Source organism: Antechinus flavipes, chromosome 2 (assembly GCF_016432865.1).
Source record: "Antechinus flavipes isolate AdamAnt ecotype Samford, QLD, Australia chromosome 2, AdamAnt_v2, whole genome shotgun sequence".
Classification (NCBI taxonomy): domain Eukaryota; kingdom Metazoa; phylum Chordata; class Mammalia; order Dasyuromorphia; family Dasyuridae; genus Antechinus; species Antechinus flavipes.
Window position 1 is genome coordinate 3,064,883 of NC_067399.1, and position 12,008 is coordinate 3,076,890.

Below are 12,008 nucleotides of genomic sequence, written 5' to 3' on the forward strand. Positions count from 1 at the left end.
TCCCTGTTCTACCTCTCTTCTTCTGTCCCCAAATTCATAGGGGAAAAGAGCTATCCATCCTCTTTCCCTTCACTTTCTTACCTCTCACTCACTTTGCTCCTTTGTCAGTATGGTTTCTGACCTCATCTTCAATTGAGCTAGAATTATCAAAGGGTTTCAAAAATCTAATTGTTTAATCACATTAATAATTTCTCCAACTCCATCCTTGATTCTTCTGCAGCACTTAACACTGTTGATGATCCTTTCCTCCCAGATCCTCTCTTCTTGAATCTTCATGGCCTTTATGATAGCCTCTTTCTTAGTTTTATTCCTTCCTATCTGTCTGTTCTATATCCATTTTCTTTTTTAATTTTTTTAATTTATTTTTTCTAGTTACAGATAAAAACACATTTGATTATATATATAGTCTTTTTTTACATATTTCTTTATGAATTGTGTTGGGAGAGAAAAATCAGAACAAAAGAAAAAAACCACAAGAGAAAAAAACAGAAAGAAAAAAGTGAACATAGCATGTGATGATTTATATTCAGTCTACACAATTCTCTCTCTAGATGTAGATGATGTTTTCCATTTGGTATTGCCTTGGATCACTAAACACTTAGAAAAACCAAGTCTGACATAGATGATCATTGCACTATACTGCTGTTGGTAAGTACAATATTTTCCTGGTTCTACTTATTTCATTCAGCATCAGTGCATGTAAATCTTTCCAGACTTTTCTAAAATCAGCCTGTTTCTAATGTTTTATAGAACACTAATACTTTCATATACCATGATTTATTTAGCCATTCCCCAATTGATGCGCATCAACTCATTTTCCAACCACCACAAAAAGAGCTGCTACAAACATGTATCCACATGTTTTAACACACATCTTTTCTTTCTTTTATAATTTCTTTGGAATACAAGTCCAGCAGTGGCACTCATGGGCCAAACGGCATGCACAGTTTGATAGTCCTTTGGACATAGTTCTAGACTGCTCTCCAGATGGATAGATCATTTCACAATTCCACCTACGCTGCATTAGTGCCCCAGTTTTCCCACATCTTCTCTGAGATTTAGCATTTTTTTCCCTCTCCTCTTAGCCAACCTGAAAGATATGATGTGGTACTTCAGAGTTGCCTTAATTTGCATTTTTCTAATCAATAGTGATTTAGAGCATTTTTTCATATGACTGCTGATGACTTTAATTTCTTCTGAAAATTGTCTGTTCATATCTTTTAAGCATTTATTAATTGAGGAATGTTTTGTATTCTTATAAAGTTGACTCAGTTCTTTATATATTTTAGAAGTCAGGCTGTAAAACACTGGATGTAAAAAAAAATCCTAGTTTTCTGCTTCCCTTCTAAAATTGACTACATTGGTTCTGTTTGTTCATTGTCTGTGTGTGTTTTTTTTTTAATTTAATGTAATCAAAGTTGTACATTTTGTGTTTCATAATGTTCTCTATTTCTTCTTTGGCCAAAAATTCTTCCTTCTTCAAAGATCTGATAGGTAAACCAATTTTTCTCTCCTAATTTACTTTTAGTTTTATCCTTTACATCTAAATCATGTACCCATTTTGACCTTATTTTGGTATGGGGTATGAGATGTAGGTCTATGCCACGTTTCTCCACTTTTCTCAGAATTTTTTTTCAAATAATGAATTCTTATCCCAGAAGTTGGAGTTTTGGGATTTACCAAATATTCATTATTATTTAATGTGTGTCTAACCTATTTCATGATCTACCACTCTCTCTATATAGTTACTCAGTTGGCCATAGAAATTTATCTTACCCTATAAAGAAGTAGAAAGAGAAAAGCAGGGAAAGAAAATGAAGGGACTTAATAAAAGAGAGGGCAGAAACACTAGGAGAAAAGTATAAGAGAAGAAAGGAGAATTGATAGAAGAAGGGCAGGAGGGACAGGGTAGAAAGAAAGAACAAAAATACAAACAAGGGAAAAAATAAGAGGGAGGAAAATACCTAGCCCCTAATCATAATTGTGAATATGAATGTGAATGGGATGAATTGTCCCATAAAATGGAAGTAGAAGCTGAGTTAAAAACCAGAATCCTACAATATTATGTGTAATAAGAAAAAAATGTTTTATATATAGAGATTCATACAGAGTAAGAGTAAAAGGCTAGAACAGAATGTATTGTGCTTCAGCTAAAGCAATAAAAGCAGGAATAGATGTCCTGATCTCAGAAAAAGAAAATATAGATAGATAGATAGATAGATAGATAGATCTAATTAGAAGAGATGAGGAAAGAAATCACATCTTGTTAAATGATACCACAGACAATGAAGTGGAATCAATGCTAAATGTATATGCACCAAGTAGTACAGCATTTAAATTCTTAGAGAAAATGTTAAGCAGTTATACAAAGAAATAGACAAAGGAGCCACATTCAAGATTACCCAGAATCTGGCAGTGTTTAAAATAAAGAATCAGAGAACCTGGAATACCATATTCCAGAAGACAAAGTACCTGGGATTACAACCAAAAATCAACTATCCAGAAAAACTAAGAATAATTTTTCAGGGGAAAGGATGGATCTTCAGTGAAGTAAAAGACTCTCAAACATTTCTATTGAAAAGAGCAGAACTAAACAGAAATTTTGGTCTTTAAACACAAGACTCAAAAGAAGCATGGAAAGGTAAACAAGGGGGAAAAAACGATGTTTACATCTCTATGTGGAAAAATGTACAATGATCTCCTGATTATGTTTTTTACTTAGTATCAGTTCATGCAAGTCTCTTCAAGACACTCTAAAATCATCCTGCTGATCATTTCCTATAGAACAATAACATTCCATAACATTCACATACCATAACTTATTCAGCCATTCCCCAACTGATGGACATCCATTCAGTTTCTAAATCCTTGCCACAAAAAAAAGGGCTGCCACAAACATTTTTTGCACATGCAGGTCCTTTTCCCTCCTTTAAGATTTCTTTGGGAAAATATCTCATTTTAGTAAAAGAAATTGAAGAAGGTATTAATCAATTCCCTAAGAAAAAATATTCAGGGCCAGAAGAATTTACATGTGAATTCTACTAAACATTTAAAGAACAATTAATTCCAATATTATGCAAATGTTCTGGAAAAATAGGGAACGAAGGAATCCTACCAAATCCTTTTTTATAACACAAACATGATGCTGATACCTAAACCAAATAGGGTCAATACAGAGAAAAAAAATTATAGACCAATTTGTCTAATGAATGTTGATGCAAAAATCTCAAATAAAATATTAACAAAGAGATTACAGCAAGTCATCCCCAGGATAATACACTATGTCCAAGTAGGATTTATACCAGGAATGCAGGGCTGGTTCAATGTTAGGAAAACTATTAGCATAATTGACTACATCAATAACCAAACTTACAGAAATCATATGATTATCTCAATAGATGCAAAAAAAAAAAAGCATTTGACAAAACCCAACACCCATTCCTATTAAAAACACTAGATTGTATAGATATAAATGTTTTTTTTTTCTTAAAATAATCAATAGTATCTCTTTAAAACCATCAGCAAGCATCAGATATAATGGGGATAAATGAGAATTATTCCCAAAAAGATTAGGGATGAAACACATTTGCCCATTATCACCATTACTATTCAATATTGCATTAGACATGGTAAGTTCTGTCATAGGAGGAGAGATTGAAGGAATTAGAGTAAGTAATGAGGGAATCAAATTATCACTCTTTGCAGTTGATATGATGGTATACTTAGAGAATTCTAGAGAATCAACTAAAAAGCTATTAGAAATGATTCACAACTTTAGCAAAGCTGCAGAATACAAAATAAATCCACATATTACCAATTATCAGCATTTTATATATTACCAACAAAGCCCAGCAGTAAGAGATACAAAGAGAAATTCCATATAAAATAACTGTAGATGATATAAAATATTTGGGAGTCTACCTGCCAAGGCAAAGTCAGGAACTTTGAACACAATTATTATATGAACACAATTACAAAACACTTTCCACACAAATAAAGTTAGATCTAATCTCTTGGGAAAATATCAAGTGGTCATGCGTAGGCTGAGTGAATATAATAAAAATTACAATACTACTTCAATTAATCTCCTTATGCAGTGCCATACCAATCAAACTCCCAAGAAATTATTTCACAGAGCTGGAAGAAAAATAATGAAATTCATCTGGAATGACAAAAGGTCAAGAATTTCAAAGGAATTAATGAAAAAAAGTGGAAATGAAGATGGCATAACTGAACCAGATCTAAAAATATATTATAAAGTCATGATCATCAAAACCTTTTGGTACTGGCTGAGAAATAGAGTAATTGATCAGTGGAATAGGTTAGGTTCACAGGACAAAACAGTTAAGGACTATAATAATCTAGTATTTAACAAATCCAAAGACCTCAACTTTTGGGACAAGAACTCATTATTTGACAAAAACTCATTATTATAGGAAACTAATATGGCAGAAACTAGGCATTGACCCACACCAACACCCTATTCCAAGATAAGATAGAATTGGTTCATGATTTAATCATAAAGAGTGACATTATAGGCAAATATGAGAACAAAGGATAGTTTATTTCCCAGATTTCTGAAGGAAGGGATTTGTGGCCAAAGAAGAACTTAAGTACACTATTGAATGCAAAACGCATAATTTTGATTATGCTAAGTTAAAATTTTTGTACAACCAAAACCAATGCAGACAAGATTAGAAGAGAAGCAATAAATTGGAAAACATTTTTAACATTGAAGGGTTCTGGTAAAGGCCTCATTTCTATATAGAGAACTGACTCTAAGTTATAAGAATTCAAGCCATTTTTCAATTGATAAATGGTCAAAGGATATGAAGAGGAAATTTTCAGATGAAGAAATTAAAACCTAGTCATATGAAAAGGTGCTCTAAATCACTATTGATCAGAGAAATTAAAATTAAGACAATTCTGAAGTACCATTACCCATCTCTCAGATTGGCTAAGATGACAGGAAAAGATAATAATGAATGTTGGCGAGGATATGGAAAAACTGGGATCCTAATGCATTGTTGGTAGAGTTGTGAACTGATCCAACCATTCTGGAAAGCAATTTGAAATTATGCTCAAAAATTTATCAAACTATGCATACCCTTTGACCTAGCAGTGCTTCTAAAGGGCCTGTATCCTAAAGAGATTTTAAAGGAGGAAAAGGGACCTACACGTGCAAAAATGTTGGCGAATGGCTGAATAAGTTCTGGTATATGAATGTTACAGAATCTTATTGTTCTATAAAAACTAGCAGAATGATTTAAGAGAGCCCTGGAGAGACTTTTATGAACTGATACTGAGTGAAATGAGAAGAACCAGGAGATCACTGTACACAGAATCAACAAGACTGTGTGATGATCAATTCTGATGGACAGGGTTCTCATCAACAACAAGATGATTTAGGCCAATTCCAACGGTCTTGTGATAAAGAAAGCCATCTACACCTAGAGAGAGAACAGTGGGAACTGAATGTGGGCAACAACATAATATTTTTACATTTTTTCTTTTTTTACATTTTCACTCTTTTTGTTGTTCCTTACTTGAATTTTGTTTTCTTTCTCATTTTTTTCCTTTTTGATATGATTTTTCTTGTGCAGCATATTTATAGAAATATACATAAAAGAACTGCACATGTTTAACATATATTGGATCACTTGCTGTTTAGGGAAGGGGTAGGGGAAGGGAGGGGAAAATTAGAACTCAAAGTTTTATAAGGGTGAATGTTGGAAATTGTATGTGTGTGTATGTATATATATATATATATATATAAAATAAAAAGCTTTAAGTAAAAAAAAAAAATTTCAAAGCAAAGAAAAGTCCTTTATGAGCACTTCTTTTTGCTTGAGATGAAATCATATCACCCTTTGAGATTTCCCATGTGGACATTTTGTCCCTCTCTGCATTGGTGTTTGATGTTCCTTGTCACCATAGTAACTTTCTATGGTTACAGTTATTCTTTGTTTCTTGCTCATTTTCTTTTTTTTTTTTTATTTTGTTTTGTTTTGTTTTGTTTGCTATTTTGTGACTTTTCAGGTCAAGCTCCACTCCTGGAGTGCAGGGGATATTATCCTAAGCTTCTTGTGCCACTCTGAGCCTTGGCTTGAGCATAGGGGCTCCTTGTGTTTTCTGGATTCATCACAGTAGCGGGTAGCTCTATCTGTTCTCTCCCAGCATCAGCCTGGTTTCCTGGACTGGCCATTTGTCTTCTGCACTGGGGCTGTAGGCTGCCCCACTGGTCTGCTCTGCTAGTGAGCCAGGATGGAAGGACTCAGTTGCTGATCTGCGGTGATTAGACCTCTCATTGGCTTTCCTGGACACTGTGTGAGCTGGGCTGAGCACCCCCTTCATCCTAGTAAGACAGATATTTCTTGAATTCCTTCTAATGTATTTTGAATTGGAGAACAGTTTCATCCCATCAGAATCTGTTTGGCTCCATGGATTTCTTGAGGGAAAGTGGAAAAAGTTGAGCAGCTTCTTGGCTTCACCTCACCAACCAGATTCTTTCCCCAGAACTCTATTCTTTGTATTCATTCATGATAGGCTCATTCATGTTCTGTCTCAGTCTCATGTATTTAAACTCCAGGTTCTGTCCTAGGTCCTGTCCATTTATTTTTTCTATAAACTCTATCTTAGATGATCTAATGTACAAAATACAGCTCATTAGCTTTCTCCCTAACCCCACTCAAATGTCTGTATTTCTATTGATAGCAAGACCATTCTTCCAGCTTGCTGTATTTTCAACCTCAATATTTTCCATCTTCCATCATTCTGTTTTCCCCTACCTCAATATCCAATCAGTGCCAAGGCTTGCCAATTCTACCTTCACCCTATCTCCCACATCTGATCCCTGCTGTCTGATTTCATAATTTCAAACTTATTTTGAGTCCTCAACTTCTCTGGACTCAGTTGCCCTCAAATTGACACAAATTTTTCACATGGTTTCAAATTTGTCCTTCATACAGTAGATAAATAGCTATTCCAAAATCACAAGATTAACTGTGCCTTTTGCTTGCTTGCTTCCCAATACATGTATGATAAAATGTAGATGAAAGCATGGCTTTTATTAAAACTTCGACAAGGTTTAAGTTCTTAGGAGTGAGTGCTAGACTCTCCTATCTTCTGCTTAATGATGAAAAACCTCAGAGCTGGAGCCCTAAGGAAATCAAAGAGGAGAGTCTTCTGCTCATTCTAAGCTAAGAGAAAAGAGCATAACAGCATTCGAGATAAAAAAGAATAGTACTCTAACACCCCATTGGGAAAAAATAGTAACTACCAGCCAAGATATAGAGTAGATATACAAAAGCCATCAAAGAGGAAGCCCAGGCAGCCAAGCAGACTACAGTGTCCATTAGAAATGGTACATCTTTTTATCCAGTCCAGCAATTTCCCAAGTCTAGACTGGCCAAAGTTATACCCAGTAATCTTGCTTCCAGGATCTTTCCTCCAAACTTACATGAGTGCTGACAGGTTGGCAATTACTACTTCAACTTCTAGGGGTAACTCTGTAGTAAGCCTTCTGTTGGTGATGGATAATATCTCTGTTGTTCATCTCTCTGGATGTATTCCTCTCTCATGGGGTATGATGTCCATTCAATCCAATGAGATTTACTGGAAAAGCAACTGGCAATGCGTCAGCATTGGCACAAAGAAAATAGTCTCTGCCCTCCAGAAGCTTAGATTTGGTTGGAGGAAAATAAAGAGATTCTAAAGGAGAGGTAGAGTCACTTCTGAAGCAGGGCAGCAACAGACTTCGGCTTAGTATCAGAACTTCATAAGCTCAAAATTCTGGGCTTAGTGCCTCAGGGGAGAGGAAGGACTCCATCCTTTAAAAAAATTGGTAAAAGACATTTGTTGGCTATCTTTGCTGCTCTGCTGGGTGGGAGGTGGAGGTGGTGGTGGGGCGGGCTGTCACATCCCTTAAGGAGAAGAGTCTAGTTACTGGCAGAATTCTGCTCTTCTGTGGCCTAAATTTTAGAAGCACCTTACCTTTTTTGGGGGAATTAAGAATCACAGCTTTGGACTTGAATTTTGCCTTTGCTACTGTTTACCTGTGTGGTATTATATAATCAAATTAAGTTTGGGGGCATCAGTTTCCTTCTGTAGGAAAGGATGACTTGAAAATCTAATTCTATCCTAAGCTGCATTAATAGAGTCAGGCGTCTCCAAAGAGAAAAGCAATAGATTTTGCTCTACCACGTCATGGTAAGACCCAGTATTGAGTATGATGTTCAGTTTCAAACACTTGGCTTTTACCTCAATTCAACAAACATTTTAAGGCCCATCTATCTACCTGGAACAGTGCTAGGAGGTAAAGATGTCAAGCAAAAAGAAAGAAAAACAATATCTGCTTTCAAGGAGCCAGCCTTCTCTTTGAGGAGGAAGGAGAATGAGGTACAAAGATAAGTAGCTTGATGATTGGTTGTTGTCCTTCATTCTCAAAGGGGACCAGAATGGCATTACCATATTAGAGTCAATTGGATAATACGAGCTCAGAATGCTCTGCCACAGGTTGGACACAAATAGTCCCTATGAACATTTGGGTTGCCTTCTCTAACTCTGTGCATCTTCTGTTTCTTCTGAGATAACTCAATTTTGCTTTGCTCCTATAGCAAATTTTCTCTGATGAGAGCACTCCATGCTGGGCGATCCTGTGCCAGTGCCTCCCATGACATACAATCAGTTCTTAAGAGAGTTCTTGAGAGTGTCCTTGTATCACTTTTTCTGATCACCTTGGGAGCTCTTGCCCTGTATGAGTTCTCCATAAAATGATCTTTTTGGCAAGCAGACTTTTGGAATTTGACCAATGTAGCCAGCCCATTGGAGTCACACTCTCAGCAGAAGAATTGCAATGCTTGGCAGTTTAATTCGAGAAAGGACCTCAGTGATTGGTATCTCATCCTGCCAGATGATCTTCAGAATCCTCCTAAGACAATTCAAATGGAAGTAACTTCGATTTCTGGCATGATGCTAGTATATTGTTCAGTCTTCACAGGCGTACAACAACAGGTCAGCTTAACAGCTCCACAGACCCTCAGTTTGGTAGTGAGTCCCTCCTTCCCTACACTTTCCTTCAGAGCCTTGAAAACACTGAGCTAGCTCTGGCAATGACTGCATCAATCTCTTATCAATGTGGAAATCCCTGGAGAGTATACTGCCAAAGCATATCATTTCAACAGTAGATAGATAGATAGATAGATAGATAGATAGATAGATATGTAGATAGATAGGTAGATAGATATGTAGATAGATAGGTAGGTAGGTAGATGGGTAGATATATATAGATAGATAAATAGGTAGGTAAGTAGGTAGGTAGATAGATAAAGAGATAAGCTGACACATAAATACATACATACCTAGATATATTGACAGATAGATGATTCATATATATACACACATAGATATTTAGATAAATATTAGATAAACATATACATGCACACATCCATAAACATATAAGTGCCTAGATACATACTTACTACCTGAGTGGATTGGTAGCTAATAGACACATACATAGATATCTAGATAATTGAGAGATAGGGGATAGATTGATCCACAGATACAGGGATACATGCATAGATAAATAAATAGATACATTGATGGGGAGAGAGAGAGAAAAATAGAGAGAGAGCACTCATTTGAGTGCTTAGTGCTTATTATGTGCAAACTATGCTAAACACTTGTTAGCAAATTATATACAAGAAGATAAGACAGCTCCCTGCTATAAGGAGTTTATATTCTTTTTTTCTTGATCCATAATTTTTAATGTTTTATTGTATTTTTATTTATTTTATTAAATATTTCCCAATTACATTTTAATAGTATTTATTTTGTCCAATAACACATAATGATAATTTTCAACATTCATTTTTGTAAGATTTTATGTTCCAATTTTTTCTCCTTCCCTCTCTTATCTTCCTTCTACCCAAGACAGCAAAGAATTTGATATAGATTATACATGTGCAATCATTTAAAACATATTTCCATATTAATCATGTTGTAAAAGAAAAATCAGAACCAAAGGGAAAAACCATGCAAGTATGTTTCAATTCACATTCAGTAGGATTTTATATTCTAATGGAGAAGAGAAAACATAACAGGGAATCAGAGACTGAAAAAAGGCTGCTGTTGGAAAGGCAGAACACTCCTAAGATCTAACTGATCCAGGAATAAGGTGAGCATGGCTGAAGCCCCTCAAGAAATGACAGTCCCAGACAATGATCCACCAATCAGGAGAACGGGTTCTTAATGTAAACCTAAAGTAAATCAGGCTGTTGAGGATGAGAGCAGTCCATAGCTGTGTACATACATACAATATCTGAAGGAAAGCCACGCTGACTTTCTTCAGAGGGAAGGGAATGCTGACATAGAGTAAAAATAAGGAAAAGTATTTTGGAGAACATAGCACTTGAGCAAGAGATTAGAGATTCTGAGAGGAAGAGGAAAAGGAGACAGAGAATCCAGATATGAGGAATAGTCTGCAAAAGGCAAGAGGAGTAATGGAGTGAGAAATATGAGGGACAACAAGAAATATGTATCAATTCCATCAGCTGAAGAGCAATTCCAAGCTCAGGATGGGCTGAGGCTTGGGAAGGAGATGGGTTTCCTCTCTCTTGGGGATTGCAGTAATCTTTTGTCAGGTGCTGTGTGTCTTCATGGAGGCTCCCTTAGAGTTTATATTGGATCAGGTGGATTTTGAGGCTCCTTCCATTTCTGAGGATCTGGGATTGTGGACCTACTAAAAACAACTATTCATAAATGAAGATTTCTCACGTTCCTGATCCTTTCTAAATCCTCTCTTGGAATAGTTCACACATTTAGAATATTATACACTAAGAGTTGAGGGGGAACCCCCTTAAAATTCCATGGTCCAAGCCCCTGTCTTATTTATGGAGGAATTTACTACAGCATGCTTTTCTGTAGGGTCTGCAGCTTCAGAGTCAATAAGTTCTCCAATATCTTCCATAATATTCCTTTCTCCAAAATATTCATGCTGGTACTAGAGCCTCCATGTTGTACCTTGGGTTTCATTCCCCTTTCTCTAGAGCTTCTATGTCCTTGTTCAAGAATTTCCTGACTCCATAGAATCCAGCTCTAAACTAGTTATTTTTAGGATCCAATTGATTCAAGCATCTTCCAACTTTTGGAAAAAAAATTCAACCGGGAGATGCTATCAATCATGGCGTGGTTTGCATGCTTATTTAGTTGGTTAGTAATTAAAGGCAGCTAAAAATACCAGGCAGGCATGAATGGTGGGGATTTTTATATCTCTGCTCCTTCATAGAGAAGACATAAGTCCCATCAATCAAGCTATTGGTAGCTGAAGTCATTATCACTGAAATAAAGGCAATTATACACAAATGAATATTAATGAGGCATCCAGGCAAAATGAGGGTCAGTTCTTAACACTTAAAATGAAATTGTTGGGAAGCAGGGCTCAACGATAATCGGTTATGAAATAGCTTCAGGATCCTCCCCCAGAGTTAGTCTGTTAAGGTCCAGATGGCTTCCATTGACAAAAGATAGGATTTCACATGACTGTCTTGAGATGACTTTTCCAGCTCCCTGTTCTGTCCCTGGCTCCCCAGGAGGGTGGATATATAAAGAAGGTGAGCCTGGGTTTTTAAAATTAAAAACAAATAAATAAATCCCTCGAATGGTTACAACATTTTAAAAACTCTTGAGCACTTTAGGAGAAGAGCTAGTCACTCCATACTCACCAGCTGACATGGTGCTTCATCTGAAGATGGCAGAGTTTTGCTCATGCTGAGGATCCACTCTGTCTTGTTCTGCAAAAGAAATTGACAAAAACAACCCATTTCAAAATGATTTGAATTGCTTATCTTGCTGTAAAATGGAGAAAGTAGAGTCGGCGGGGGGGAGGGGAGGGGAATAGAGAACTCATTATAGTGGGGATAGGACCAGGCTTCAAGTCAGGATGACCAAATTCAAATTTTGCTTCTAGCATCCCCTGGCCTGGTAGCCGTGGGTGAAACATGCAACCTCTT

General features: G+C 36.2%; 1 long non-coding RNA gene across 1 annotated transcript in view; it reads right to left on the minus strand.

Annotated features, from left to right (window-relative positions):
• Positions 1 to 11,792, minus strand: part of LOC127547280 (uncharacterized) — a 126,460-nt gene extending 114,668 nt beyond the window's left edge. The window contains exon 1 of the long non-coding RNA XR_007950146.1: positions 11,721 to 11,792. This is a non-coding gene — a long non-coding RNA (uncharacterized LOC127547280). The remainder of the gene's footprint in view (positions 1 to 11,720) is intronic.
• Between the last annotated feature and the right edge of the window lie 216 nt (positions 11,793 to 12,008).